Raw genomic sequence first — 18,680 nt, 5'->3', positions numbered from 1 at the left:
GGCCGCCGCCAGGATGAACGTTCTTTGGACCTGTAGCCACAGCTCTGCCGCCCATTGTCTTTTACCAGCTGTAGAAAACTGCATGTAATTAAAAGTCAAGTGGGAGGAAACCTGCCTCATTCTGCCCTCTCCTTGTAAATTTTCATCGCCCACTGATCCATTTAGCATCTAAAAATTTACCGTTTTGAGTTTAGCGTATTTAGTTTCTCAGTGAGAAAACCAAAGCTCAGAGAAATTAATTTTTCAAGTCACAGAAACCGGCATTTTAAGCCCTAAAGTTTCGGTCTGTGTGGATACCAGGCCGCTTGTCCTGCTTGCTCACACATGCCCAGAGAGCAGGCGGGGCAGCTAGGCTTGTCTCGAACACATGTGTGTTCTGGGGAACAGGGTATTGACGAACAGAGCAGATATGTTCAGCTTCTCAGATGTGAACATGTATCAGTACTGAAGAGCTATTTAGCCACATTGGTTAGAGAAAAATTATGTTAATTTACTGTGGATCAAATATGTTTTTGCCTCTGTGTCCCAAAGTAGTAGTGAGTTTGGTGTGTCTGATTCCACTTTGTACTCACTTAATTTCTACATTATTACTCAACAAATAGTGATTAATTCACTTCTCATTTACAAACACTTGGTAAGTGAAAATCCCTGAGTCACTGTACAGAAAACAACATATAAAAATGTAAGAAAGAGTTTTGTATTCCATACATATTTTGTTGAAAGTACTTTCTTACTGCCTAGCTTTATTCAAAATAGAAAATGCAAGTTCTCATTATTTGAATAATTATAAAAGAGTTTTTGGAGATAAAAACATTTCCTCTTTATTTAGTTCATCACTATTACATTGCTTTATCATCATTTTAAATGTTTTCTAGTGTCTGGCCAAAACAAACAAACAAACAAAATTAACAAATAAGATGATGCTTGTATTTTTAACAGAAGTCTTAAACATAACTGAACAAATTAAGAAAAATATTATAGTAGAAAAATAAAGCCAAAGGTAGTCTAGCCCACAAAATGTATTCGGTTTCCTACAAACTTGCTATTTTTTGGCAACAAATTTCATTCTGACCTTGCTGGTGGTTTTAATTTGCACTTGCTTAATGGCTGGTGGAAATGAAAGGCCTTTTATGTCCTTATTTGCACTATCTCTGTCCTCTTCAGGGAAATAGCTGCTCATGACTTATGCCTGTTTTTAAATTAGATTTTTTTCTATTGAGTTTTAAAAGTTTTTGAGAGAACTAGGTGCTACAGACATGTGGTTTGCAAGTGTTTTCTCCCAGTCTGTAGCTCACCTTTTCACTCGTCGAAGTGGTCGGGGTTATGGCTGCCAAATCTGACAGAGTCAACCTAGCGAGGGTGCTGTATGAACTGGCGGCCGATTTTGGCTGCATGTGAGAGAACGATAAAGCCGCACTCGATGACAGATGACAGCATCCCCCGCTCAACCCCAGAGGCAGCCCAGCCTGACCTCAGCTCCACCCTCAGGACCTGTGGGTGCCATAGGGGCCTCTCTACCAAGTTTGTGTCTGCCCCGCTGCCTGCTGGTTATTGGAGAACAGCCCGTCAGCACAGGCATCTATCTGCTAGATAGACCGGAGGGCGACACTGACTAGGAAATCCTGACGCCCCCAACAGTTAGTGGACTGCCAGCGTCTTTGTGTATTTTACGTGCAAATAACCAGAGCCGAACGTGTGGCCACAACATGCATTTCAAGCATGTTAACCTTTGCCTTTTAACCGTGAACTCTCCATTTGGTCTATCGCTTCCTTTCTTACTGGAATGGCTTACGGTCATCTGAAACAATTAGGCTCAGACGGGAAACACCCAGTGCTGCTACCTCCAAAGCTTAGGAGGGGGACTTAAGGAATGGCAGGGTGTTTTAAAAGATTTTGGTCCATGTCAGAGAGAAGTTTAGCAGGCTATTTATACCTCCTTTACAGGAAGAAACACACTGTAGAGGTTTGACCAGACGAAGGAGCAGAGGGTTTGAAGGGGGACGTGGGAAAGGATGCGAGGAGCACGTGGGCTTCGGGCAGTCGGTTGGTGACACCGACCAGCGCGTGTCTACAGGGGCCTCTCAGCCCCGGACTCTCTGCCCTGCGGGGGCTGCGCGGTCCGGGCCCTAATCCAGCAGGAGGGCACCTCCCACGGGAGACTGGTTTCCTGAGACAGAGGCAGAGTCAGAGGGCTCCTCCGAGCCTGCTGCTCAGGTGATCTTACCGGGCACAATCAGCATAGCCCCGTGGGGGGTTTGGGGTGACCTTCCCTGGGCCCCAACAAGCCACATCCTTAACCTCTATGGTTGCTGTTTACAGTGACCTCTTCCGATTGTTTCAAGTTTCTATCCAAAAACAGTGTTTCCCACCCCTGCAGTGCCACAAATGATAAGACTGGTAAGGGGCTGAGAACAGAAGTTACACAGACACAGCACATCCCTCAGCACCGAGGTCTTTCTTCCTATCCACTCCACAGAGCTGCGTGGCACAGCGTGGGTGTGTCTTCATCTTGAGTGACAAGGACACACACTCCGTTTCACCTGACTTCCACTCGTCTAGACATAATTACAGACAGCTCCCCCTTTTACTGTGTACGAATCCGAGGAAAATGGACGATGCTGGCTTGTCTCTTGTCAGGCGTTGTTAACATAGCAAGAAGGTATTGCACACACCCCCATTCTAAACGTTTCCTATTCTTTTGCCTAAGACTCCGGCTTTGGTCACTGCATGGTCTGGGTCTAGAGGGGAGGCAAGCGATGGTTAGACACAATGGTTCACGGACATTTGCATTAATGATGCGAAGAAGGGGAGGCTGAAACTGTTGGCACAACCAGGGCTGTGGAACTGTCTGTGCCAGTGAACGCTGGTCTCTTCATCGCCAAATGCTTGCACACAGAAGAGAAAAGGCTGCTTGCTTTAAAATGTCATTGATGAGGAAATACAAATATTAATTGTGTCAAACTTTGAGACTTAAGGACTCATCTTTGTAGCATGCTTGGTGATGAAATGGAAAGCACATAGAAAAGATTTTTCTGATGCATTGTATGATGGTTGCTCCAAAAAACGATGTGCCAATGGCAAGCAGAACTAGCTGTTTTTACTTTAAAAAATGACTGAGAAACAAGCTGTCTGTATTCAGACTTGGGGGTGACAGATATCATTTTAGGAGCAAAGTGAATGCATAATAAAACAAGTGACATCACGTGTTGCCAGTGAGAATAGTTGAGTTACCCAAATAAAAATAGAATTTTGGAAAAATTGTATTTCCCACTAAGAGATTGGTTGTTTCTCAAGAGTTACAGACTTTTAAAATGAAAATACCAACAATATCAACAAGTTACTTGTTAATGTTTTATAACTAAATATGCCAACAGCTGGAAGATCTATATAAATCAGCGAGTTAATATTTTCATGTGATTGGGACATAATGTTACAAAATTATATATGGATAAAAGACCAGCTCGCAGCACATAATAGACCAATGGATTTTTATGTAACCCAGCATAACTACTTTGATGTGGGCTTCAGTTCCCACACTGCAATTCATCTTTAAGAAATCTAGCACTAATCAAATTTGGTTTAGTATCAACAGAAACTAGCCACAATTTTCCAAAAAGACTGCTGAAGTATATAGTTTTTTTCCCCAACCACTTATCTGTATGAGACCAGATATTCTCTTTTTCTTCAAGATTTAATTTTATTTTTTATTTTATGGAGACAGACGGAAAGGGAGAAAGAGAGGGAAAGACACATCAGTGTGTGGTTGCCTCTCATGCGCCCCCTACTGGGGACCTGGCCCACAACCCAGGCATGTGCCCTGACTGGGAATCAAACTAGCCACTCTTTGGTTCACAGGCTGGTATTTAATCCACTGAGCCACACCAGCCAGGGCTAGATATTCTTTATAGTACAGAAAAGAGAAGAAAAGAAAAGAAGTCTCACAATAGATTGAATGTAGCAAGATCAATGTGAATCAAGTTATTATTAAGCCAAACATTATATTTTTTCCAAAAAAACTAAAGTAATGCTACTAATCTCTTCAAATACTTTTGTTTTTGATAAATACAAACTAAATGTAAGGCAAATTTTAAAAACATAAACATAAACAAATAAAAGCATTCTATATATTAATCTGTTATGTGATTAATATAGTTATTTTACAATAAGTAAATAATTAACAGTGAATGAATAAATAACATATCTGTTTTATTAAACCAATACCCATTTAATTATTTCTTAATTTAAATTACCTAATATGCTAATTATTATTATGTGTAGCCCATATAGGCATAATCTCTCTTGAGCATTCAATAGAAGAACCTTAAGAAGAAAATATTTTATGAATACCATTCTATAAAACAAACAACTACAACTCAAAAAATATGACCTTTTCTTTTTTTCCCTCTGAATACATAAACAATGATGGATAATTAAAACCAATCTTAAAACACAAAGGGATATATTGATACTAATGGCTACTTTTTATCTAATAGATTTAAAATTGAGGACCAAAAATTTTAAAATTTTGTCCTTGGTTAAAATGTTAAGGGATTTAGGCAAAAAAATCTTCAGATTTGTCTGTTTGCCCAGAAATGTATTCTTTGAAATTATAGAAAGTAATAATTTTGGCAAAATTCCCATCTCATATTGCTAATGATAATAATATTGGTATAATACCTTCACAAAATTAATTCAGGGTGTGAAAAGAACTTAAAAACACTCATACCTTTAACTCAGTAATCTCAGTTATAAGATTTCAGAATGAACAAGCATGAGTTGGAAGTAAATCATACTTAAGTAAAACCTGAAAATTGTAAATAAAAATGTTTGTTTTAACATAATTGATAATAGTAACATGCTAGAAACAATATATATGTCTGAGAATATTAACATGGAATATGTTATAGGCAGGAAAATTGCATTTATGAAGTATATGTTGATATATGAAGACTTACATTAGGTATAAAAACAGACACAGCGAAAGAATATATATATATCTTTACATATCTTTATATATATATCTTTAAATACATGTATCAGGAAACACAAATAAATTGCTCATTAAACTCAAAGTATTTGAAAAGAATCAACTAGCTGAACACAAAGGAAGAAAGACAGAAGTAATAGGAACAAATGAAATAGAGAGCATAGCAACAAAGACAATACCACACAGTCACAAAAATTGAGAGATGTTTCTTTGAAAAGTTCTCTGGTCTGGGAACTTTCTTTGAAAGGTCTAATATTCTCTGGTCTGGGAATATTACTGGGGAAAGGACATACATCTGAGGCTAAAATACAATATTACAAACCATTTTTCACTAATGAATTTTAGAAATAGAGAAAATAGGTAATTTCCTAGATATATTATGTAATACATAAATTGAGATAATAGTCAATGATCTATCCTACCCTAAATTTCAAATAATATTATTAAATATTCACTGTATGCCAAACTTACAAGTAGAAGTAAATTATTCAATAAAATAGAAGGAAGAACATTGGCATTTTATTTAGTTAAGGCATTTTTATTTGATTCAAAACCAAATAAGGAAAATGCATGAGAAGAAATTTATAAGCTAAATTCACATATTAATGTAATACACAGTCAGACATTGTAAATACAAACTAGCTATCCAAATCATACACTGTATTAAAATGACGTAGTATCTGCTCTCAGATACAATGAGATTAAACTAGAAATCAGTAATGGAAAGATAACCAGGAAATTCCCCCAAATACCAGGATATTGTTTAGAGAGTGCACTTCTAAATAACACACGGTCAAAAGAGAAAACTCAAGAGAAATTAATATTTTAAACTATATAAAAGTGAAAACTTATCAAAACCCATAGAATCCAATGAAAGCAGTGCTGAGAGGAAATTTATGGCATGTTATATATATATATATATATATATATATATATATAAAATTATTGTATATAATAATATATATTATTTTATATATAATTATTATAGGTTATGCATATAATCAGTATGTATAATATATTATTATATATAATTATTATACATATATAATGCCAATTATATAATGCCATACAGCATTATATATAATATAATACCATATATATATGAAATCACACATATATATAAGAAAAAAGAACCAAAATCATTCATCTAATTTTCCACCATAAGACACTAGAAAAAGAACAAATCCAATGTAAGCAGAATTAAAAAAATTAAAATTACAGCAAAAATCAATGAAATTGAAAACAGGAAATCAATAGAAATCAATGGAAACATTCTGAAACATCTGAAAAAATCAGTAAAATCAATTAGACTAAGAAAACAGAGAGACAAATTAGTATCAGAAATGAAAGAGGGAATATCACTACAAACCCCATGGAAAGTAAACTGATCATAGAAGAAAACTTTGAGCAGATCGAGGCCCACAAATGTGGTGATCTATCTGAAATGGGCCAGTTCCTTGAAAGATGTAATCTACCAAAACCCACACAAGCTGAAATAGACTGTCTGAATAGGTTTATTCTATTAAAGAAATTGAATCAATAATTAATAACCTTCTAAAACAAAAGGCACTGTGCCCAGCTAGATTTACTGGCGAATTCTAACATTTAATGAAGAAATTATAACAGTTCTCTATACTCCCTTTCAAAGAATAGAAGCAGACGAAATAAAATATTTTGCCATGTATAATGTGCACCCATGTTTGGGGTACAACTTTCAGGAAAAATATATTTCATTTTAATTTTTAATTCAATTTTTAATTTACTTATATTTAGATGCTTTTTTGATTTACAAAGGAATTTAGCATTTATTTTTAAACATATTATGGCACAAGAAATTTAATGTAACAATAATTACAGAATACGAGAACAGATACAAGGTGCAAGAAATGTTATGTCCTGCTAACAAATTTATCATATATGCTCATCAGAGAAGGCCAAGAACTCTTCATCACTGTCAATATCAGAAGTTTGTCTCCTTCAATTTCTACAACACCGGTGTCTTCTGAGGAGTGACCTTCCTTCTCCTGGTATTTTGCACACAGGTGTCGTGTGCTTTCTAGAGTTATACTTTTAACACATAAGCATAAATAAGAGAATTAAAAATGTTTATGTTGGTAAGGAATTAGTACTACCCATGTGTAATGTGCATCCTCATTTTGCCGTCAAAAATTTGTGCAAAAAAGTACCCATTATATACAGCAAAAATACAATACTTCCCAACTCGTTCAGGATGGCCAGCATTACCGTACGGCCAGTTTTGTCAAAATGAGGTGAAGATGTTATAAGAAAATAAAATTACATAGATTAACATAGGTGTGGAAATTCTCAATTAAAATGTTAGCAAGTGGAATCCCACAATATGTGAAAAGAATATACACCACAACGAAGTGGGGTTTGCTTCATATGCACAAAGATTGTTCAACATTCAAAAAATTAATGTAATTCATCACATTAATAGGCTAAAAAAGAAAATCACATGATCATATCAATACATGTAAAAGAAGAATTTGATGAACTCCAACATCCATTCTTGATAAAAACTCAGTAAACTGGATATAGAAGGGGAACTTCCTTTGCCTGACAAAGACTGTCTAACCGAAAAGCTTTCCCACTAAGATCAGACACAAGAAAAGATGTCCCTCTAACCACTCAGGATTAAACCACACCTTGAGTGTAACAACCCATTACATAGCTAGATAAGACTTTGGACTTTGGACTTCAGAGTTGATGATGGAATGAGTTAAGACTAGAGGCTGTTGGAGTGGAATGAATGTATTTTGTGAATGAGAAAGACATGAATTTGGGGGTGTCAGCAGCAGAATGTTAGAGACTTAATGTCTGCATCCTCTCAAAATTCATTTATAAAAGCCCTCAATACCCTCCCCCCAAATGCAATGGGATTTGGGATGTGGGGCCTTGGGAAGACAATAGGGTTCAGTGCGGTCATGAGGGTGGGGACCTCAGGATAAGATTAGTGTCCTCATAAGAAGAGATGCCAAAGAGCTTGCTCTCGAAATCTCCCTGCACACATGCAAAGAAGAGGCCATGTGAGCGCACAGCTAGATGTCAGCCTCCGGCAGGCCAAGAGAACAGGGCTCAGAATGAAATTTACCTTTGCAGATCCTTGATCTTGGACTTCTCACCACCGAAACTGTGAGAAAGAAATTTCAGTTGTTTAAGCCACCCAATCTTTGGGATTCTGTCATAGCTGCCTGAACTGATTAATACCTGAGTGACCATGAGCAACGTATGTGACCTTGAAACCTGTTTCCTCCTCGGAGGAAGACTCACCTGACTATTGTGAGATACAGTGAAGGTCATAAGCCACAGCACCAGGTTCTCCAGAATTGACTCTGTATACCATAATTTTATAAGCCTAACTATTAATGAAGGTTAGGCAAGCTACTTTTCTCATCTGTTTCTTCACAAGAAAACTGAGGATCCTATTAACATCTTCCTCATAGGGCTGTTGTAGGAATTAAAGAAACTAGTGGAGGTTCTAGTGGTGTGCTGCCTAGTAAGGTGCTCAATAAATGTGAACTAAGAAGAAGCAGTGTACTTTCAAATAATATCCACTTTCTCTACTTCCCCTATCCTTACATGCTCAGTTTCTGTGATTATCTCTCAGTCTCTGGCTCATCTTTTTTCGCCTCCCGCCTGCAGGGTCCTCAAACCCAGCCCTAGAGTCCTGGACTTTTCGTTCCACGTGGGGCATGTTCGGCAGTGGCAGGGTGCTGTTAATGCAAAATAAATAAATAAATAAATAAATGTGGAAAATATAAAAAGGGAAAAAATGAAGCTGCCTCTATTTTTACTTTGCCTGCTAATTAGCAAAGCAATTAAAAACACACAGGCAGAGGTCACAGATCTGTGCTATGTTGGCATTCTGCACAGTGTCTCCCTGTGGTGAGGAGGGATAATTGACGGGCTCTTCCCTCCTTTCATTTCCAAAGCACCGAGCTCCTCTGGGCTTTGGCAGAAACCTTGTCCTTCCCCCATGGCAAATGCAAAGTCTCATGTCTGCCCCCAGAATTTCAGCCCCAGTTGTGATTCTTCCTGCTGGTTGAGTAAGCTACAACCCACAAAGACATTCAGATTTATAAGATCAACTCCCACTAGCTGACCGCGTGCCCTAAGGAAAGATGCTTAACTCTTTCCGAGCCACAATTTCCTTATGCAAGAAGGGGGTGAGTAGAGCGACATGCACGTGTTGTTTGAGGATTCCACAGGGCGGGGCTAAAGTAGGTGGACAGCTGTGAGTATGAGATTCAGTTTATTTCCGTATTCTTATTTATTGTATGAGTTTTCTTGTGAACCACTGTAAACCTACTTTTGCCCCACCCTGTGTATGCCTGGTGTACAAAATTAGGGCTCAGGAATGTTGTCTGTTTTCACTACTTTTATTAGCCACAGATTAAAATATTTATACTTTAATGCTGAGGAAAATAGAATAAAAAGGAGAATGACTTGCTCAAGTCACATAGCTGGAGAAAGGCAGAACTGTCATAATCTGTAGGTTCATCAGGTAGCTTCAGGATCATTTTCCATCATGGCCACTTCTGTTGTCTGAGCGGGTATTTTGCCTGTTCTTTCCCCGGCATCAGACGTTCGTGTCCTTCTGCTGCATTCTGTCTTCAGACACTTGTCACCCTCTAGTCCACGCCACGCGCTGGTTATTACTGCTTCCACTTCCTCCCCCAAAGAATGTCAAGCTCTATGAGGGAGAGGATATTTTTCTCTTCTTTCATTCTGTTTCCTGTAGTGTCTGGAAGGATGTTAGACATGTAGGAGATGCCTGATAAAGATTTGCTAATTTGGCAATAGACAGATGTGCAATTTATTAATGGTGGGAAATAAAGACACGTCCGTCTTACTGCTTATGGTAATCAAGGGGAGGTTTTATAAAGAATCATAGGTTAAGGAGTAAAAAAGGCATTTCTGGAAAAGATTAGAGCAGGTAAAAAAAAGTAAAAGCTTGTGTATGGATTTAAAAAGGGGTAAAATATAGTTTCCATTAGGGAAGATTAGAAAGAACTAAGATTAGGCAATGAAGCAGAAGTTTTCAATGTGAACTTTAAAAAATTTAACGTACATAATTGACCCTAATATATCAGAAACTAGCCAATTTCTTAAGACTGTTTCTCCAAAGTTGAATATGTAATATATTTTTCCCAATTTAGAGTTAAGTAATTGACTCTAATAAATAGTTTTATGAAACGAGAGACGGTGCGGCATAGCCAGGCCCCAGATGCGGTGAGAGAAGCGTTTACCTGGGCAAAGAGCTGGGAGCACCACCGCCCTCCTCCCCCTGCCCACTTCCATGCCCCCCCCGCCCCCCGCACACCGGCGCCCTCACCTCCCCTGCAGGAGCCTTGATCTGCTCATTAGCCAGGAAACGAAGAGCGAGCCTGTGGAGCACAAATTCATATTCATAACTCATGTCTGCTGGAAATCTTCACGTTTTTCTTCCTGGGAAGTCATGGTAACAAGGACCGAAAGTCCCAGCAGCGCAGATGGGAGTGGACCGCATGTGGGTGCTCGATTCAACCTTCCGCAGCCTGAGTCCACACCACACCTGGTGGTCTTTCCAGCAGGATAATAATAGTGCTTTGTCACTTCCCCACTCACAAACCTTTCAAAGGCCTGCATCCTCTGTAGAATAAGGCATACGTTTTAAAAATCCTGTCACGTGAGGATCTGAATTATCTAACTCTCCAGATTCAGGGTTTCTTTTTTTTATTTCCATAAGTTCATCTGTAACAGCTTTATTGTGGTTGAAATTACATGCAATGACCTGTACGTATATACGGTACGTGCTCTGATAAGACTATACCTAGGTAAGCACCCTGACAATCAAAACAATAAACACGCCTCACGGCTCCCCAAAGTGTGTTCATGCTCCTTGTTACCCCTGGGCCTCCTGCCCTCGCGGACCACCGAGCAGCTCTCTTGATAAATGTAGTTCATGCTTTCTAGAAATGTATATGTCTTCACATTTCCTCCCTTGGTCCTGGTTCTCTCTTCTTTTTTTTTTGGCTGACAAATGGAACTGGAAAAATTATACAATGAAAACAACTGAGTGGATATGTGTCAATGTCACTTCAACAGGAAGAGACAAAACCAGCAGAATCATTGAAAAAGAAGTAATCGTGTGAACTAATCAATAATAAACTCTAATATTCATGATTAGTTAGTAATTTACAGAGAATTTTATCTTCATTATTTCATTAAACATTCATACCCACTGGTGAGATTGTTAATATCATCTTTTAGAGATAATAAAGCAGGTCACCGAAGATTGGACTAATTTTTAGTAAAAATTATTCAAAAAATTGAGGCTATTATGTTCTAAGAGCCAAGCTACACTTATTTTTTCACTTATTTATTTTCACTCAATACTCATGGAAAACTAATGAAGTCATGTTCGATTATCCATTTTTTCTGTAAGTAAGAATGTTGGGATTCTCAGAGTTGACTCATAACACACAGCAGTAGCGTAGTCAAAATTTTCAAACTCAGACTTCTTATCTTGGGGGTGTGAGGAATTAGCAGTCCTCACCTGAGAATTCTCAGCTCCAGAGATTCAGAAGGACACCAAAGGGCTTAGAGAAAACTTGACGGATGCCCATGTATGAGTGGGCGCATTCAAGCAGGTACCTCCTCGCGAAGGCTCATAGTTGGGTTGAGTTTAGAACTGGTGAGAGCCTGGGCAGCCCAGGGAGTGATGGTACTGAAGAAAATATCAGTTCAAGGACCAAAACCGTGTGCGAGGTGGTGCACATGCCAGGCTGTCACGCTGGCTTGTGGGAACGAGCCTGCCCTAGGACCTGGGAAGGACAGAAGCACCCGCTGGGCTGTTGTAGCTGCCCCTGCAGTGAGGTGTCCCCTACACACATGTTCTCTGCCAGGCGCTGTCCTGGAGTTCTCCCGAGGCCTTGTTTTCTGCTAACTTTTTAAGGACTATTTTTTCATTTTAATAAAAGTAACTTTTATTATAACATGTTACATTTTCATTAAGAAAATCAGAATATATTTTTAAAAGTTAAAAAAAGTAAATAAACAATACCCTATGAACCCAGCACTCAACGATTATTGCTGGTAGCATTTTCCGACCTTTTCCTGTGTATTTTTTTTACAACGGGTCTCATCTTTCATTCAATTTCTGTTGCTTCCTTCATTTCAAAGTGACTCCAAGAGCTGCAGCCTGGCCCAGTGACCAATCTCAGAACCCCATCTTTGAACAGTTACTGCTGGAACCTGTGAATCCGCACTTCAGGCCCATCTGCCGGTGGTACAGCGGCTGCTGGTACCGAAACACTCCTGCCCAGGCAGAGCCCGGGGACCTGCAACCAGACCCACTGCCCACGGTGCTGGGGCTGGTGAAGCTGCCGCCGGACCCCAGAGCCACCTTGGGCTGTTGTTGCTACTGATGCCAAGGGCGCAGTCAGAAGTAGGATGGGGGAATCCACCCCCTCCCCTCTCTACCTTCTGTCTCCTGCCAATTCCTTCCAAGGGCAGAACCTGGGCAACTTATCTGAAGCCTCTGTCGAGAACATATATCCATGGGAAGGATACAGTCCTCCCCATAAGTCAGCCTTTGGCCCCTGCTCGGGTGTCTGATCCGGGCCTTCAGAATTGAAAGTGCTGAGCCACCTGTACAACTGCCAGCCCTGCAGGTGACACCGGCACCGAGGAATAGCAGGGAGCCCGCACAGGTGACTGCGCTATTCCCTTGGATTTTGATAATTCAGTTTCACTCAGCTTGTACTAATGCAGATTTAATCAAAACCCATACTAACCTAATAACAATGCTAATCACTCAGGAACAATCAGTACTAACGTCACACAAGAGAATTGGGGGATAATGTACGAGTCCCAGAGTCTCAGTCTGTGGGTCTGGGAGACAGCGGGGTGAGCAAGGGAGCCGTCAGTTTCTTGCAAAGAGGGATCTCTGGAGTCAGGTGGGCAGCACAGCAGGTGAAATCCTCAGTCCAGCAGGGCAGAGCCTCCCGCAGCCGATGCCGGGGGACCTCAGCGTGGTGTGGAGCAGCACTCTGGTGTGGGGCTCGGCTGTCTCAGCAGTGGTCTGGAGCTGCCTCAGTTACACCCGTGACGGTGCTGCACTCCACCCTTCTGGGTCTCTTGGTACGTGTCTCGGCCCCCTGATGCCAAGTGGGGACTCTCCCCTGGGGCCTATCTGTGGTGGTCCCGCTCTGCAGACCTGTCCTGATCACGTGTGCAGGTGTCTTAGGCGTGTCTCCTGCCAGAGGTGTGTCTGCTCTGACTTAGGCAGTTTCCCTCTTGAGCCAGAGTCATGGCCGCTGGCAGCCATCTTGGTTGACACGAGTGACTCCACTTTGTTTTATACGCTTTGTGCTGTCTTGACCGGACCAACGCCATCTTACCAGTCCCGCTCTTCACGGTCTTCTACATCTGTAAAATCCAGAAAACACAAAAAAGTGCAAATGAAGCTAATGACCACAGGCCAGTCCTCACAATTACTAACCAAGGCTAGTGGAATTCCCTGCATCATTGGTGGCTTTTGGTATTATTACTGTTTCTTTAAAAATGATACCGAGATTCTTAGTCCTCTATCCTTGATTTGCCAGACGGAAAAAATACAGAACTCTGCATTAAATTTTAATTTGGATAAACAATGAATAATATTTAGTATAAGTAGTTTTCCTGAATGAATACTATGAAATATGCCACATACATGTATATACATATATAAATCCATGCATATATATGGTCCAAATATTACGTCAGACATTTATACAGGTAAGTATTCGTTGTTTATCTGATATTTAAGTTTAAGAGCATGTCCTAGATTTTAATTGGTAAATCCACCAACCCTATCCTTTGAGAAGTTATGAGAATTAAGGAGATGGTGCCCCCTCATACATTTACTATAACGTTCACTAGTCACTTTCTGTGGTTCACAACTCTCTCTCAACAGTAAGATTTTGTGGCCAGGAGTGCAGTCTTACCAGTGTTCACTAAGTACTTACGTGTGCTAGGCACTCTGATAGCACGTAGAGACGTGAATGGTGCTTACGGTGGACTCTGTGACACCCTGCCCTGACACCCAGCCTCGGTATCAGATCGGAGACTTCCACTCCCTCTCTTGTTCAGAGCATCGGACGGTGCCAACTCCCGTCTGAATCCCTCCTGAAAAGTTGCCTTGATTCAAGGAGAGCTGCCGTGCCCAGGCAGGCCTTCTTTGAGGGGCTAAGGGACCGCCCATAGCTGGGAGATGCCCACAGCTGGGAGGACCGGCTGCTTCGTAGTCAAGGAGGGCTGTCCTGAAGCGGCATCCTAGTTTCCACGCTCCGTGTGGGATTTGCTGACGCCATGGTTGTGATTGTTTTTCAGGTGGACCTCTCGCTCTGCTAAATCCTGCCTTCCTTGAACCTTTCTTCTCATCCCCTACACATGTGGATCTCGGGTTCAATGTACAAAAGTGACTATTTTTGAACATATCCAAAAGGATAATTAGTGAATATCCTTGTGGGGCATAAATTTTCCTTCTTGGTTGCAAAAAAAACAAGGAAACAATATTTTTAATTTTAATATCTACTTTGTTCTTATTTCTCAATGCTTCTTCAGCTCCTAGTAGGAGTTTGGTAAGTGATTATTGAACAATATTGAATAAATGATTGGGTGATTAAAAGGATGTCTATAAATAAAGGGATGTTCACATAATAAAAACTCAATAAATATTCATTCCATCCCACTTAAAGAACATTAATTTTCGATAAGTTTCTATGTACCACTTCTAAATTAATGAGATTTTTCCACCTTAGATCAAAAATAAAACTTCTTTGAGAGGCTAATTGAAATCCATTTTTACAGAACTACAAAATTGTATGTTTATTGACTGAAAAGTAAGGACAACAGAAGAAAATGATAGTATAAAAAAATCATTGCGTGTGTTGTGCTCTTCCATTATCCCTGGTAATCCCATATGCTGGTTTCGCCCCCCTGATGAGATTGGACACCCTGAAACTTTATGGAATGATCAGCCCATTGTCTTGCCTCTTGACAAAAACTCTTGGGAGCTATCATGACATTGGACGTGATGGGCCAGCCACAGTTATCAGTGGCCAGGTGGTTTTGGCTTGTTGTATGGGATGCAACTGACCAGGCTTCTCCTTCTGTAACGTTCTGTTGGCTTTCACACTGTGTTCTGCTTGATTGCCTTGCTCTTTTAGGTCAGTTATTTCAGAAACGGCATGGTTGAGATACAGTCTACAGGCTATACATACATTTCTTTCCTTTTTCCTTTTCTTCAGATTTGTATTGGCTGAGCCCGGCTCTGAAGCCAGGTCCATCCTGGTAAGCCTCTAGAATCTCATCATCCAGGGCTGACTGTATTCTGCTGAGACTGTGAAATTGGACTCCAGTCTCGTGAGAAGTCCCATTGGCAACAGAATTCTTAGTATTTTTATTTTTGGTCAGGTGCTAAAGAATCCTGTGGCCAGCTTGTCTGTTTGCAGTCATTCGGATTTAATAGGGGAGGGGAGTCGCAAACACGAAGATGGAACGGACGAGACCTTATGATTCATCTAACCAGGCTGTCTTCAATCTCTGACTCTGTTCTTTATCTTGCACCATGTGCCAAGTACTGTTCTGTGTCTTATGCAAAAATTCATATGCCCCTATCCTTGCTGGAAAATAAATAAAACCCTATTAGAAGCAGGATATGTATAAATGATCACAAAGCATTTGTATGCAGAAATAAAGAACTCTTTCAACTCAATTAAGAAGACAAATAATCCAATTAAAAGGTCAACAAAACTTTCAAACAGATACTTCACCAAAACATGTACTAATGGCCAGCAATCATTGCTTGTTTATGAAAAATGATATTTAGCATTTCTGATTGTCAGGGAAATGCAAATTGAAACCACAATGAAAAACCACTACGCACCCTCCAGAACAGCTAAAACTTTTGGAAGCCTGCTGATTTCCGTGCAGGCGAGGCTGTGGGTGATGGCCACTCCCACACATGACTTTCGTGAAGTGAAACAGCTTCTCTGCGAAACTGCCCAGCAGCTCACTGTCAGGCTGAGTGTACCGTGATTCCACTCTTCTGTGTCCCTGCAGACTTTCTGCAGACCCGTCTGAGCACCTGTTCACACTTCCTCGGCTCCTTAGAACTTCAGGAAGCACGATTATAGTGTCAGAAAGACAGCGTTCACTTGCTGCTTTGCTCCTTTTTTGCCATATGTTGTAAAAAGAGAAAACAGCTGCTAATGAATTGATATTAGCGATTTTTTAAAAAGCCAGTGAAAATGCAAATATCTTAGCGAGCTTGAGAAAACGTATTAAAACTGGCCTCATACCACCCACAAAAAAAAATACCATCCATTTCTTAATCTCTGATTTTCTTTTGAAACAAGATGGTAAACATTTGTCCCATTTTTAGTTTTTTCTAAGAGAAATTTCTATTTTCCACTGAGACAATTCTTCTTTTTCTCTTCCCCCTACCCTTCCTTTTCCCTGACTTAGCCCAGTGCTCTCTCTCTTAACCAGCCTCAAGAGGCAATGGGTACATTTATGACCTTGATGTTGGTGACAGTTTTGTGGGCGTATATTCTCAAATTTGAGTGAGTCATATACATTCAGTATGTACAGCTCTTTATACCACCTGAGGCAATCCTAACACGAGAGAGTTGTCTAATAAATACAAAATAAAAATCATTACTTTTAGAAATACCTATTAAATATTTAAGGATAAAATGATATATCCCTTTGCTTCAAAACAATATAAGATGGAGAATGGTTTGAGATAGATATAAAACATGGTGGATTACCAGTTGATAATTACTCAATGTGGATGAGGAACATGGCAATTAAGTCTTACTACTTTATGTGTGTTTAAATTTTTCTGTAATGAATTTACTGAGTTTTCAGAAATATACACTTTTTTTTTATTATTTAACGGAGGCATGGGAAAGGCATTATAAAGGAGAAGAAACTTGAGAGGCGGCTCTGAAGGATGTGACCGGAGGGAAGAGAATGAGCATCTCTGGGAAGACAGGGCTTGGCAGAAGCGCCGTTTGGCAGCAATCTCCAGGCTCCCTCGTTCTCATCTGATGGGACTTCTAAGTGTAGGCGATGTGGGAGTAAAAGCAAAGGGGAAAGGAAGATGGCTAATTAGGGACTGGGGGGGCCTTGCAAAAACGGCTCTTGTGTGCCACAGTATAACCTTCCCCGGGAGAGGTCACACACCTCTCAGCCTTTCCTCCCTCCCTCCCTCCAAAAGCAGGAACCAAAAAGGTCATATAATATCTCATTGTCCCATCATCACAGGTGTGTTATCTCCTTCCAATGTTCCCACTGCAGAGTCGCTAAATGTCCTGGGGAGAGGGGTGTCTGTGGATCGCTAATGGAATGTACAATTTACTCAAATACTTAACATTTTTCTCTAAAACTTTTCTAGAAATATTTTGATATAAAATTTGGTTAATCTGCTTAACTCTATGACAGTTAGCAAAAGTAAATGACCTGCTCTATAAAAATAGAAATTGGATTAAGCAATGTGTCCTTGAAAAATGAAAACATATTCAGTTGAATGTAGCCAAATGACAAGCCCTCAGTAGAATAATTAAGAGAATGAAAATTACAGAGTCATTTAGAAGTACTTGGAAAGTGTGTAGTATAGCTAAACACTGCCAACAAAACAAAAAGGAGAGAGAATGAGCACACTAAACACGTGTGTGTGCCCGTGCAAACACACACGGCCACCTTTAGTGCTTCACAAGGGAGGGACGCCCTTAAACAGTAGGAGTCCGTTTTTCCTACTACACACATTTCCTTTTTATCAAAATTACCAATCAATGTCTCTTCAATTACTGTGTGGAAGAATTTGAACATCTTAAAAATAATATTTCTGAGATTAAATTAATTTTTATTCACCTTTTTGTTTTCTAAAGCAAAATTTATTGATCTCAATATTCAATTGCCTTTCTTCACATTTATGAAGTGGAACATTTTTCTGAGCTTGAATGAATGCCAGCATCCGTTTAGTGAGTCAGTTCCTAGAATGTGACATGATTATTAGGCGGCTTTTCCCTCTTATGATCTCAATCCATGAGAGGTGGTGACTTTTCGTTAGTGTGGAAAAGGCTGGCAAGGAGAGTGAAGGAAGAGCATGAGAGGCACAGGAGCAAGGGAATGAGAGAGGAAGGTGGACGAGCGGGGAGGATCTGTTAGATGTAAAAAACATGATTCAAGCCAGCATTCTCGGCCTTTTATCTCTTTATGTCGGCAGAGCTCAGTAATGTACTTGTGACTTGAATATCATCCTTCCCATTTCACCGATGAGTAAAATGACTTCAGAGAGGCAAGTCCATCATTGCATACCATATGGGTGAAAGTCAAAATCCGAAATCAGATTTGCCACTTTGAATCCGCCCTGTCAGCCTGCGTCTTTCAACAAAATTAAATGAGCCCTTGCTTTATTCTGAACATTTTCCCCAACAGTAAAAATACATCATCAAACTAGCAACAGGAATAATTAATAAAGATTCCATTTGCCTGCTACTTCTATGAGATTTCACGTTCTGATTTGCAAAAGAAATGATTTCAACACTGGAATTTTATGGTACATGACTAGAGATTTTGTAGAAAAAACTCCGAGTGTTATTTTATGTACCTAGTAGATCTACAGGGATCCTGGCTTTTT

Source organism: Sturnira hondurensis, unplaced genomic scaffold, assembly GCF_014824575.4.
Source record: "Sturnira hondurensis isolate 20B ecotype Veracruz unplaced genomic scaffold, ASM1482457v3 Scaffold0006413, whole genome shotgun sequence".
NCBI classification, from domain to species: Eukaryota; Metazoa; Chordata; class Mammalia; order Chiroptera; family Phyllostomidae; genus Sturnira; species Sturnira hondurensis.
Note: the sequence above shows the minus strand (reverse complement) of the source record.